This window comes from Rhineura floridana, chromosome 3, assembly GCF_030035675.1.
Source record: "Rhineura floridana isolate rRhiFlo1 chromosome 3, rRhiFlo1.hap2, whole genome shotgun sequence".
NCBI lineage: Eukaryota > Metazoa > Chordata > Lepidosauria > Squamata > Rhineuridae > Rhineura > Rhineura floridana.
This window is the reverse complement of record NC_084482.1, coordinates 126,557,774-126,572,736: the sequence shown is the minus strand read 5'-3', so window position 1 is coordinate 126,572,736 and position 14,963 is coordinate 126,557,774.

Genomic DNA, 14,963 nt, shown 5'->3' with positions numbered 1-14,963 from the left:
GGCCACACATGGAAGGCAAATGGGTTGATCTGCCGATCAGTTGCAAAATCTCTTTGAAACAATTTTTTTAAAAAAAATGCACGCAAGCTAATCCCACCAGGTTTTACAGTAAAAAGGGTTTTACTAGTGTCATGTGCCCCCATTTTCAGAAAAGAGAGGTGGCGACGCACTGGAACTGGCAAAACAGTGTCTCTCCCCTGCGAAACAACAGTCTGGTATCAACTTCCAGAGCGGTAGCTAGGCTAGTCTGTTGTAGCAGAAAATGACAGAGGTTTATGGCACAGTAAGTTGTTTTCTGCAAAGTATGTGTTTCTGTCTAGTTTAAATGTAAATCAATTTTCATGAGGATAACACCCCCTCTTCTCAACTGCCTCTTAAGTGTACATCCAGAGTGGCTTTTTTGGTAAAAGCCAGTGCAGTGTAATGGTTGGGATAGGATCGGGGATACCCAAATTCAAATAGCCACAAAGCTCAGTGATTACCTTGGGCCAGTTGCTATATCTTAGCCTACCTCACAGGGTGGTTGTGAGGACAAAATGGGACAAGAGGAATTGTGTATGCTAACTCCTTGAAGGAAGGATGGTATATAAGAGAAAGAAAGTGAAAGAAAAAATTGCTGCTGGCAAGGTGGCACAGTGGTCCATGCTGCATCCTGTAGTGTCAACCTTTGTATCTGTTCAGCACTACACTTCCACATTTTCTTTGTGCAAAAACTTGAGAGAGAGAGAGAGAGAGAGAGTTCCTGTAATTAGTCTGGTTAGAAATACAGCTCATTTCATCTTCACGGCCTTTGTCCTTCCCTAGCCCCTCTACTGGAATAATTCCACAAAATGTAAAACTTAGTGTGTGCCATTGTACCTGGGGACCAAGGGCTGGCCTTACCATGAAGCAACTTTAACAGATTGTTTGGCATGGCAGACTCAAGAGAGGCAACTATCTTCCTGCTCCTGAATGCCATCAAAAGAGGAGTGTCACTTTTACCTCTGACACCTGACAAGTTACTTCTGCCAATTACTTTGAGCAGAAGCTGTAAAGCTGGCTACTTCCCAGGGCTGGAACTAAGGGCTCACAATCTTATGTCAAGATTTTCTCCCCACTCTTTTTGCTGTACAATTGTTGACATGCTGCATCTAATTTATTGGGGTGCAAAATCATATTTTTGGAGGATGTAACCAAAGCCTGTAATTCTAAAAGGAGACTGTATATATGCCATTAAGATTAGTACCAGGGACTCTGCAAGATGTCTTCCAGTCACTATGGAAGCAAACTCTGTCTCTAAAGCTTCAGCTATAAGGTTTCTTTGGAACACCATATATCTTTGGGATTTGCAATGGCCATAGTGACCCTTAGGCAACATGTGGCAGATGTGTAACACCAACAAGGCCTAGGCTTCACTTCCAACTATTTTTTAACAGTTAGAGCACTTCAATGAACCAGCAAACTGTCTACATACGCTCTCAGTCCAAAAGCATTACAGAGCTTTTATACTGGCGTACCTTAATGTTCTCCCATCATCCGTTTTGGAGGGAAAATACAAGAAACAAGAATCCCTTACTGTGAACGCAAGTGTCCCTGTGACTCTAGAGAGGTTGAATCTGTGATCCATGTTCTTTTGTATTGTCTCTACTATCAAGATTTATGCAAAAAAAACGTATTGAACCCCTCATATTGAAACTGCCAGGACGATTGGATGCATTTCATGTGTCCTCATTTCTATCTGATCAAACCACAGCTACTTCTGTCAGTGTAGCTAAATTCTGTGCTGCAGCATGTAAAATCTGCCAGGAAGTAATTTCAGTCACCTTATAACCATATCTTTTGGAGTTTGTGATTTTAATTGAATTGAATTTCTGTCATATTTCTGTATCTATATCTTGTTTTATCCACTCACATGTTATCTTATTCTATATTACCTTATTTACTTTATTTCATTCTATTTTATATTATGGATAATGAGTTTTATGCTATTTCTGAATGCTGGTCTTTGACTGTAATAAATAAAGATTTGATTTGATTAGTACCAGGAAGCAAGGAATGCATATGAATAGAAATGCAACAACAGCAGTACTCAAGGGGGATAACCTAGTAAATCTATTCAGGTGAACACTCTGAACATTTTCCTTGTTAGGGCTAAAAGCACTGGTGGAAATTTAGATGCTGGTGGAAAAAGAAGAGCCAAGGGATAGTGCAAACCTAGAGTCTCTTTGGCCTCAGATGGAGGGAAGGAGGTTATTCCCACCCTGCTCCTTCTCTTGTACAACTTCTGGTGCAGAGAAGGAGCAAAGATTGCCACAGAGCTGCTTCCTCTACCCACAGGCCAAAGCCACCCATGGTCTTGCATTACAAAAACTCCAGCACCTTTAGCTATTCTTCTCTTCTTTATTTCAAACACCTTTTCCAGATCCATTTTACTCAACAAAGACGAACTGCTTCACTCCTTTGGGAACAAGAAAGAACCTGGGAAATCTAGCTTGGGAGGATCTCCTAGCTTGCGAGATCATGTAGTTGTAGGTCTAAGATTATCCCCTATCTCCTTGTTTTGTCTCCTTGTTAAAGTTCCAGGACATGTGTGGGCTGAAATTGCTTAGACAGAATGAGAATGGTTACTGATACTTGCACCAGCCATGCAGAACCGTCCAAGCAAAGTGATCCCAAGGGCCTTTCTCCACGTCACATGCTTCTCTCACACACTTAATTCACTGAAAGCAAGATTTAAACAAACAAACAAATAGGAGGAAGATGAGAATTCACCACAGGTGAAAGAAGTACTGATGAGAGGCAGAATATAAGCTTGGGCTTTCCAGATCCTCACTGTCCTTTGTCTGAGATTCTGCTTTGAGTATTTCCAGGAATCACTTAATGCAGTCAATTCATGTGCAGTGCATATGCACTGGGAAGCAGCAAATAGTTGTGGCTTTCCAGTGTGTGCATTTAATAAAATATATGCATATACAGCCCCCACATAACTCTGTTTGCAATTGTGACATGGAAGGGGTCCTTACTTAGACTATGGCAGACCCCACAGATTCAAATATGTCATTTAGCTTCTACAATGCTGCAGGTCAGATTGCTTTGTAGATTGTATAATAACTCTTCTGTATTGCTGCCAGATGGGACTTTGCAGGCTGCAGCACCCTCAACAAGGCCTCCCCTGAAGATCTCAAGGATCTACTGGGTCTGTGGGGGTCTTAGGTAGCCTGTCCCAAGTTGCTTAGGCCTTTATATGTTAACAGCAAGACTTTACATGTGGTTTGGTAGCTAACTGGCAGTCAGTAGAGTCCTCTCAGCATAGATGAAACATGTACATTTCCATGTGCCCTGGCTGCAGTGTTTTGCACCAGCTGCAGCTTCCAAGCCAGTCTCAAGGATAGCCCCACAACAGTATGTTACCGTAATCTATTTGCAAGGTTGCCAATGCATGAATTGCCATGACCAAGCAGAGCTTGGAAAAGTTACTTTTTTGAACTTCAACTCCCTTCAGCCCAATCCAGTGGCCATGCTGGCTGGGGCTGATGGGAGTTGTAGTTCAAAAAAGTAACTTTTCCAAGCTCTGTGACCAAGCTATGAAACAGGTAAGTAGTGGACTCTGGCAGTGAGAATTCTAGATTTAGATCAGGAACGCAGCCATAGTTTCACCATGTAGCTTTACTGAAGCCACTATCTCAGTTCCACTTTGCTATCTATGAATTGGGAGTGGTAATGATTTGTCTGAAAATATTGTTGTGGGGATGGTAGTACTAAAAGAAAGATGTTGAGATAATCCAACACAGAGATCTGAAAAAATATGAACGATCTTTCAAACTAAATATGAAGTTTGGAACTTAACATCAAAACTCTGATTTGTATAAAATCATGGATCCTGGCAATGGCTTGACAGTAGTTCCATCTAGAGACCTAGCCAGTATCTGGATTGGAAGGCCCCTGTGTAAAATGCTTGAGAGCCATGGAAGAATAATACGGCTGAAATGTAATGAGCGTAAGAACATAAGAAGGGCTCTGCTGGAGCACACCCAGCATTCTGTTTCCCACAGTGGCCCACCAGATGTCTCTGGAAAGCACACTCGCAGGACATGGAGGCAACAACCTTCTCCCACTGTAGTTCCCCAGTCAGAGGTGCCAGTCCCCCCAACTGTCCTGTTCCAAGTTTGGGGCTCCACTCTGGGGGGGGGTTAATTTCAGCTCTTGTGGTAGCCCCCCATTTACCTGTCTGCAACTATGCACATCAATTTTTAACCCACACACAGTCAGCTCAGGTCACCATCAGCCTTCACGTATCATATTTACATTGACAATGAGTGCCTGCTGCGACCTTAACCAGTAGCTGCTCTTCTTCCTCCTCCTCTTCCTCTTCTTCTGGATCAACATGCCAAGCTGCACACAGTCTACAGACACCAGGAGTGTCAGCCATTGGAGCAGGAAGCAGCAGCAGCAGCAGCAGCAGCAGCAAATGCACACATTTGCTCAGCTCCTTTTGCTGGTGCTGCCTCTGCTGTACTTGTTTGTTTTGTTGTAGGCATGACTGATCTGTAAGATAAGCGCCACTGCTATCACCCAGCCTGCTGGGCCAACTCCCGCCCCCATCCCAGGGGTTCACATGCACACCAATGCAAAATAAGTAGCCAGCCAGGAGCAGCAGGAGGAAGTGGAGGTTGGCCACACACATGTCCTCTGTCTACTTGCTGCTCACTGCTTTAGTTTTGCTGCTGGTGGTGCTACCAGGCCCACCATCCCTAGCTGGCTGTCCCGACCCAGGAGAGGGCCACAGTACAGCAGCTAACAGGAGCAGCACTGCACGCACACATGCACACTGGTATGCACATGGTTCTTTGTATGTTGTGGTGCTGCTATGGTTGAACTGGCTAGAAAGGAAAAAGGATGCGCCTCAGCCTCTCTTCCTCTGCCTCCCGCACAGAACTACTGTGGTCTTGTCACTGGTGTTATGCAGTATGCTTTTCTTTTTTTGGATGTCTCATCCTCATTGCAACAATTCCACCCTCCAAGTAGGGATGGGGAAGAATGTTGACAGCTCTCCTTTTATGTCAGCTGTGCCTGTGTAGGCCATGTCACATGATTCATGTGCTCTTGCTGGGGCTGCTAAAGCAGTGTATAACCATGAAGAAAGAAAGCCTGTACACGCCCGTCCCTACCTCCAGTTTAGCCTGGCGGAGAGGAGGGGACATGGACAGTGACAAGAGCTGCCTGCTGGAAGAGCTCTGAATAGTGTGAGGATAGAAGCCAGGGTGTGTGTTTGAAAATCTCCACCTCCTCTAGTGTGCTCTTCTCCTTCTTCTTCTCCATCTTCTTGCTCTTTAATTAGGATCCGAAGGTTAAACAATTTTAATCTGACTATCTCTGATAGCATTAGAGTGGTGGTCTTTATCAAATTTTTATCCTGTTTTTCCTTCCAGGTGCTCAAGGTGTTGTACACAGTCCTCCCCCCCCCTTTTAATCTGCACAACCGCTCTGTGAGGTATGTTATTTATTTATAGAAATATTTGTATACCACCATTTCATTTTAAAAAAACATCAAAGCAGTTTACTTTTTTTTTTATATAGTTTTTATTCAAATTTTTCCAAAAAACAAACAAAACAAAGTAAGAAAAAACATAACAATACTACAACAAAAAATAAAAATAAAATGGTTGACTTCCGATTTGTCACAGATCAGCTATAAGTATATAATATACATCAAACCTGTCCCTTAATATGTACATACAGAATCCCTTTTCTCCATAAGCTGTCTTAATTAATCATCAAATCCCAGTATCATCATTTTATTTTGATCTTTCGACAAAAAGTCTAAGAGAGGCTTCCAATCCTTAAGGAATGTATCTGTCGATTTTTCTCTAAGTAAACACGTCAATTTATCCATTTCTACTAAGTCCATTAATTTCAGTAGCCATTCTTCCATTGTTGGTATTGATTCCATTTTCCACTTTTGTGCATATAATAATCTTGCTGCCGTAATCATATATAATAATATTCTTCCATATTTCTTTTCTATTTGTTTATCCATAAAACCCAGTAAAAAAAATTCTGGTTTTGACTGAATATTTATCTTTAAAATTTTTTGCATCTTCCTACCTATCTGTGCCCAGAATAATTTCGCCTTTTTACATGACCACCACATATGATAAAAAGATCCTTCTTGTTGTTTACATTTCCAACAAACATTAGAGACATTACTATACATTTTTGACAGCTTTTCTGGAGTCATGTACCAACGGTACATCATTTTATAAAAATTTTCTTTAAGATTATAACATAATGTAAATTTCAAGCCTTTTTTCCACATATTTTCCCATTGATCCATTTGTATGTTATGACCAAAATTTTTTGCCCACTTTACCATGCACTCTTTTACTTGTTCTTCCTCCATATCCATTTTCAATAAAAGTTTATACATTTTTGCAATTATGTTTTCATCATTTGTATACAAACCTATTTCAAAATCAGATTTACTTATTTCAAACCCATACATTTTCTTGTCCATTTTATATCTTTCTAACAATTGTAAATAGGCAAACCAATGAAAACTATATCCTTCCTTTATCAATTGTTCTCTCTCTTTCATTGTGTATTCTCCATGTACATTTTCTAATAGTTCTTGATAAGTTAACCATTTCTCTTTTCCAGACATTTCTCTTCTATAAAACGCTTCTTGACTTGAGACACATAATGGTATTTTCGAATAAAACCTTGGTTTGTATCTATTCCATATTTTCAACAGAGAACGTCTTATAAAATGATTGTTAAAGTCTACGTTTACTTTTACTTTGTCATACCATAGATATCCATGCCATCCCCACTTCAGATTGTGGCCCTCCAAATCCAATAGTCTTTTATTCCTCAATAAGATCCATTCCTTTATCCAGACTAAACAGCAGGCAGCAAAATAAAGTCTCAAATTTGGTAATCCCAGTCCTCCTCTTTCTTTAGCGTCTTGAAGTAATTTAAATTTAACTCTTGGTTTTTTTCCTTGCCATACAAATTTAGAAATATCTTTTTGCCATTGTTTAAAAGGTAAATCAGAGGATATTACAGGTATTGTTTGAAACAAAAACATCATTCTCAGTAATACATTCATTTTTATCACAGATATTCTACCCATTAATGACAGTTGTAGTTTATCCCATCTTAGCAAGTCTTTCTTAATCTCTGTCCATAATTTTTCGTAATTATTATGAAACAGCTTTGAGTTTTTATTTGTCATGATGATGCCTAGATATTTCAACTTTTTTTCTATTGTAAAATCTGTCTTGTCCATTAACTCTTTCTGTTCCCTTAAAGTTAAATTTTTCACCAACATCTTTGTTTTTTGATTGTTGATCTTAAATCCTGCTAACGGTCCAAATTCTTTTAATTTATCCATCAATATATGAATTCCTTCCAAAGGGTTTTCTAGTACAATTATCAAATCATCAGCAAATGCTCTCAGTTTATATTCTTCTTTTTTTATTTTTAATCCCGAAATCCTTTTATCTTGCCTTATATCTCTAAGCAGCACTTCTAAAACCAGAATAAATAAAAGGGGAGATAATGGACATCCCTGTCTTGTACCCTTTTGTATTTCACATGAATCCGTTAAGTCTCCATTAACAATTATCTGGGCCTTCTGTGATGTATAAATCGATCTGATCCATTTTATAAAGTTGTCTCCAAAATCCATTTGCTCCAAAACCTGGAACATAAATTTCCAATTCAAATTATCAAATGCTTTTTCAGCATCTAAAAAAATCAAAGCTGCTTGTTTATCATTTCGTTGTTCTAAATATTCCAACACATTCAAAACATTCCTGACGTTGTCACGTAATTGTCTTTTAGGTAAAAACCCTGATTGATCTTCCTGAATAAATTGTTGCAATATTATTTTCAATCTTTCAGCCAAAATCATTGTAAAAATTTTATAGTCATTATTCAGTAGAGATATTGGCCGATAATTTTTTGTTTTAGTTAAATCTTGGTCCTCTTTAGGTATTAATGTTATATTAGCATTTTTCCAACTATCCGGTATCTTTCCCTCTTGCAAAATAGAATTCATTGTAGACTGTAAGGGTAGCAAGAGTTCTTCCTCCAAACATTTATAATACATTGCAGATAGCCCATCTGGTCCTGGCGCCTTTCCTAATTTAATTTTATTTATAGCTTCAGATATCTCTCTTGACGTAATAGGGCCATTAATAACTTGTCTCTGAAAATCTGTAATTTTCGGCAAATTCTGTTTAGATAAATACTCTTCTATTTTTTCAGATGGAATTTCTTGACACTTATACAATGTTGAGTAATATTGATGAAAAATCTTTTTGATTTTTACATTATCTGTCAGCGTCTCATCTCCTTCTTGTATCTTTAAAATAATATTTTTTTGACGTTCTTTTCTTAATTTATATGCTAACCATTTCCCAGGTTTATTTGCAAATTCAAAAGTCCTTTGTTTAGCAAAATTTAATTTCCTTTCAATTTCTCTAACTGTCAACATTGATACTTGCTTCTGTAACATTTTAATTTGATTTACAATAGAAACTTTAGCTGGATTCTTTTTCAATTCTTCCTCTTTTTGTTTTATTTCTTCCAAAATTAATTGCATTTTCTGTTGTTTCTTTTTTTTTAATTCAGAATTACATTTAATAAAGTATCCCCTCATAAATGCCTTACTAGTATCCCAAACAATATTTTCACTTGTTCCTTTATATAAATTATATTCAAAGAACTCCTTTAATTTCTTCTTACATTCTTGTACTACTTTATCATTCTGTAATAAAGATTCATTTAGTCTCCATCTAAATCCAAGATTTTTTTTTTTTAAAGTTAATATCACAGGATTGTGGTCCGAAAAAGTTTTTGGTAATATATCCATTTTAAAAATATCCTTCGCTAAAATTTTTGACATCCAAATCATATCAATCCTCGAAAATGTTTTATGTCTTTCTGAAAAATAAGTAAATTCCTTTGCATTATCATTTATATATCTCCAGGTATCCACCAATTCTAAATGTTCCATGAGTTCAAAACAAATCTTCGGTAATTTACCTTGTGTCTCTTTGATATTTTTTTCAGAAAGCCTATCAATTTTTGGTGAGATTACCCCATTCCAGTCACCCATGACACACCAATGCTCATATGAAAACTCTGACAATTTTTCCATAAGTCCTGTATAAAACCTTGTTTTATCTTCATTGGGGGCATAAATACCCACTATCAAAATGTTTGTACCTTGTAAAGTAATTTCAACCCCCACAAATCTACCACTATCGTCCAATAATACCAATTTAGGAAGCAATTGTGGGTTAATATAGAGAACAACTCCATTTTTTTTTTTTGGTCCAGCTGAAATAAATTCTTCACCCAAATTTTTACAAATCAAATATTTGGAATCTTTCTTCTGAATATGAGTTTCTTGTAAACAAATTATATCCAATTTTAATTTTTTCAAATAATGAAACACTTTCTTTCTCTTCTGCGCCGTGTTGGCTCCATTTATATTCCAAGTTAGGTATTTGTAATCCATCATTAAGCGTGTATTTTAAAATTTGCCTGATGCTCCTTTTGATCCATCATCTTCCTTCCCCTCCTCTGCATATCCTTGTTGACTTTGTTTCCCAGGAACTATATCCATATCTTTGAGTTTATCTTCTTCCATATCTTTTGAAGCTTTTCTCAAGAAGTCCCTTGCAAAGCAGTTTACAAGCAAAAACCATTCAATTAGAAACAATTTATAAAAATACAGTAAAAACAAAGGTCAGCTACTTCAAAAAGACATCTTCTTAACTGCCTACTTAAACCTGGTGAATACTTTTCAGTAGGCATTTAAAGGTTAAAATAGAAGGTTGAGAGTTGGTGACTGGCTTAGAGCTGAAACTTGCATGTGCTCAGAGTATTGTTTACCAAAATTGGCAGACTGTCTCTTTGTGTCTTCCTGTATACAATCAAGAATTTTGTTTGACTAAGAACGAAGCAGCATATTGTGTGTCTTGCTTTGCCATAGTTTAAATCTGGAAGAGTGTTCATACAACATCTTATTTGATCACACTTTTTGGCTAGGCTACAAGTTTTCACATTACAATGTTTGTTTCATTTTCTGTGCCAGCAGGGCCACTGAGAGCTTGTACTGGGCCTGGGACAAGATACATGAATCGGCTCCCCTCCCTAAATCTTCCTGCAAACCAAATCTTATTACTTTCTTTAAGCAAGTTTTTAAACAACTTGGGTTTAACTTGGGCAAGAAAGACTAAAAATAAATAAAAAGCATTTATCAGAACGGGATAGTTAATAGGCTTATTAAAAATGACACTGTTCACATACCAAAATGAAAATAAATCAACTTAACATTTTCAGTGCTACTACATTACTAAACTACTTAATTAGTAGTGTTAATATATTTGAATTAAAACACACTGTTTATGACTGATTATCAGTATATTTGTCTATAACACATTTCACTTTATGGGGTTTTCTAAACGTTTCAATTAGTTTTAGTTTTCCCCATTACAATGTTGCAAGAAAACCTGCACTTGGCTGAATTTTCTCTTCTCTTAAAGATACAGAATCATTCTCAGGCCCTGAGCCTGGCAACCCTAGTGTACACCCAGGAGACATGAGCGGGGATTTGAACTCAGTGTCTCTCGACTCCCAGCCAGGCTCTCCTCCCCACTGTGCTATATCAGCTGCATTACTTGCCACTAAATTCAGCAGGATTTGCTCTCAACTAAATCTGCAGAGAACTTTAGTGTTAGAACTGTATAATTTTAATTTTGTAACACAAATCTTCACAAATACAAATAATGGTCACAATGGGCTTAAGCAGGCTTGAACACAATAGTACCATTGGAAGGTATGATTCAGCATGGTATTTAAATTCAATTACAAATTAGAAATTACTATACATTGTAAGAAAATGAGCAGGATAAATAAACAGACACATTCTGTGTTCATGAGTGAAATGTTAATAGTGTAGAAAAATCTTCACTAACAAAAATGAGATTTCAAAACTACTCTCCTAGATTTGCCAAGTTTACAAAAACTTTGTATTAGAAACCTGTCAAGCAGCAAAATCAACAGACAATCTTTTGATACCATAAACACTAATGGATTTATTGTGGCATGAGCAGGTTTTCTTTATTTATGGTCACACACTCCTCTAACAGCCTTGGCAAGAGCACATGAATCATGTGACAGGACCAACACAACCACATCTGACATAAAAGAAGAGCTGTCAGTGTTAATGGGCTATCTATAAACTATGGCATTTGCCTCCTGTCTGATCACAGCAAGTAGAACAGTTGCACTGTGGCGATACAAAAGAGCAGAGAGGCCACCATTATAATGGATTGAAAGCATGGATTGTATCCAAAGTTAGCCCTACTTAGAGTAAACTTACTGAAATTAATAGACACGATCAACGTAGATCCATCATTTTCAATGTATTTACTCTGAGTAAAGCTTAGTGTGACATGGCCTATATTTTTTTTACCCCAGTGGGCAGTGGCAGGAGTTAGGGAAAAGAATGACTCCTTTCCAGAAGCTGGCTTTGTTTCTACCTATACAATTACCACTTGCATATAGGACAGGAATATCCTTGTTAGAGCTAGCTGCTAGATGAGTCTTGGGCTTTGGAGACCTGGGTTCAATTATCTGCTCTGTCATACAGCTCACTGGGTGACCTTGGACTAGTCTCTCTGTCTGTCTCTTTCTCTGCTTAACCTTCCTCACAGGTTGAAAGGGTTGTAGTGAGGATAAAGGGGGCATATCTTAGAATCATAAAAACACAGAATCCTAGAGTTGGAAGGGGCCTATAAGGCCATCAAGTCAAACCCCCTGCTCAATGCAGGAATCCAAATCAAAGTATTCCCGACAGATGGCTGTCCAGCTGCCTCTTGAATGCCTCGTGTCGGAGAGCCCACTACCTCCTTAAGTAATTGGTTCCATTGTCATATGGCTCTAACAGTTACGAAGTTTTTCCTGATGTCCAGTCGAAATCTGGCTTCCTGCAACTTGAGCCCATTATTCTATGTCCTGCACTCTGGGACGATCGAGAAGAGATCCTGGCCCTCCTCTGTGTGGCAACCTTTCATGTACTTGAAGAGTGCTACCATATCTCCCCTCAGTCTTCTCTTCTCCAGGCTAAACATGCCCAGTCCTTTTAGTCTCTCCTCATAGGACTTAGTTTCCAGTGCCCTGATCATCCTTTTGCCCTCCTCTGAACCTGTTTCCGTTTGTCTGCATCTTTCTTGAAGTGTGGAGACCAGAACTGGACACAGTATTCAAGATGAGGCCTAACCAGTGCTGAATAGAGGGGAACTAATACTTCACGTCATTTGGAAACTATACTTCTATTAATGCAGCCTAATATAGCATCTGCCTTTTTTGCAGCCACATCACACTGTTGGATCATATTCAGCTTGTGATGAACAACAATTCCAAGATCCTTCTCACATGTCATATTGCTGAGCCAAGTATCCCCCATCTTCTAACCCTGCATTTGGTTTCTTTTTCCTAAGTGTAGAACTTTGCATTTATCCCAGTTAAATTTCATTCTGTTGTTTTCAGCCCAATGCTCCAGCCTATCAGGGTCCTTTTGAATTTTGTTTCAGTCTTCCATGGTATTAGCTATGCCCCACAATTTTGTATCGTCTGCAAATTTGATAAGCATGCTCTGTACCTCCTCCTCCAAGTCGTTAATAAAAACGTTGAAGAGCACTGGGCCCAGGACTGAGCCCTGTGGTACCCCACTCATTACTTCCGCCCAGTTTGAGAAGGAACCATTGCTATGCACTCTTTGAGTATGATTCTGGAGCCAACTGTGGATCCACCTTGTAGTTGTTCCATCCAGCCCACATTGAGCTATCTTGCTAATCAGAATATAATGGGGCACTTTATCAAAAGCTTTGCTGAAGTCGAGATATATCACATCCACAGCATTCCCACAGTCTACAAGGGAGGTTACCCGATCAAAAAAATGAGATAAGATTAGTTTGGCAGTATTTGTTCTTTATAAATCCATGTTGGCTCCGAGTAATCACTGCATTGTTTTCAAGGTGCTTACAGATTGACTGCTTTATAATCCACTCCAGAGTTTTTCCAGGGAATGATGTTGGCCTGACTGGTCTGTAGTTCCCTGGTTCCTTCTTTTTGAAGATAGGGACAACATTAGCTCTCCTCCAGTCATCTGGCCCTTCACCAGTACTCCATGATTTCGCAAAGATAATAGACAGCGGTTCTGATAGTTCTTCAGCCAGTTCCTTCAATATTCTAGGATGCAGTTTATCGGGCCCTGCTGGTTTGAACTCATTCAAAGTGATTAGGTATTCCTTGACTGTTTGTCTATCAATCTTAAGCTCCAATCCTGCCCCTTCTACTTCATGTTTCCAGGGAGGGTCATAGGCCCTTTTTTGGGAGAAGACTGAGCCAAAGTAGGAATTGAGCACTTCTGCCTTTTCTTTATCATCTGTTATCATTTTGCCTTCCTCATTGAGTAGCTGTGCCACCATTTCTTTTCTCTGTCTTTTACTATAGAGCTACCTGAAGAATGCTTTTTTGTTGCTTTTAGCATATCTCGCTAACCTCAGCTCATTCTCAGCTTTAGCCTTCCTGACACCATCTCTGCAATTCCGTGATACCTGCCTGTACTCTTCCTTTGTGGCCTGGCCTTCTTCCCATTTCCTGTATGTGTCCTTTTTTGTTTTCAGGTCATCTCTAAGCTTTTTGTGAAGCCACATTGGCTTCTTCTGCTGTTTTCCCCCTTTTTTCCTTGTTGGAATTGCTTGCCATTGCGCTTTTAGAATTTCCTTTTTTAGAAACTCCCACCCATCTTGGACTACTTTTCTCATTAGGGTCGCTTGCCATGGAACCGTACTTGCAATTCTTCTGAGTTTATTAAAATCAGCTTTCCTGAAGTCCAGGGTTTGCTTCTGTTAAAAACAAGAATTCAAGTATTGTGTGGTCACTTTCCCCCAGAGTTCCCATAACTGCCACTTCATCCACCAAATATATACTGCCGTGAGTTCCTTGGATAACCATACTGTAAACAATAATTAAAATGTTTGGGAGTGTACATTGTATATACAGGTATAGGTGGAAACAGATGCAGGGTGCATGTGTAAAAGTCACCACACACAAAAAAAATGATGTTATGAGGTTCAGGAGACAGTGCAAACCTGTCTTGAAGCTGCAGGCCAAGAGATATGAAGATGTTCCTTAGGAATGTAGGGAGCAATACCTGGTGAAAGGCAATTTGGGATTCGTAGCTGATTGGTAAATAGTATACTACACAGCAGTGGATGCTGGTTGCTCTGATGTCAGTGGGGCACTGAATCTGCTCCGGTTTTTAGTCCAACCCCAAAGCCTGTGCTTTCAGCACCTTGGACAGCTCCTTGAATGTTCAGACTAAAACCCAGAGTGGATTCACTGCCCCACTGACTTGGGAGCCACCAGCCTCCACTGCTACACAGGTTTCCCTCCATTTACACTCTTCCTTCTCAGCTGCATCCCAGATGCCTGGCTGCCTCCCAAACAAATGAAAACAACATTCTTTTGATGCTTCCAAGTTTCCAGCCAGTGCTGCCAAGAATAGCAAGTGGTGTCCAGCTTCAGGCAACTGGCTCTTGGTGCTTTCCACCTTTCTGCTTGTTATCAGCAGAACCAAGAGGACACTAGGTGACCTCTACATTGGCCTTACACTCGCCATCATCTGCACTATTGTGACACAAGAGCTACATGGCCAGCTAAGCAGATGATGCCACTATGTATTTTTGTATTTAATTATTATTTACATTTGTTAATCATCCCATGACATGGTTTGCTGGGTGATGAACAATAAAAGTTTTAAACAAATTCTAAAAGGCAAAACTCCAATAAAAATATCATTATAAAATCCGAACAGCACAGATAAATTATACTAATCTGTCAGTTTCTACATTCAAAATCACCTTTAGCTAATAAGAGCTAAAAACTTAAGAGTTGAGAGC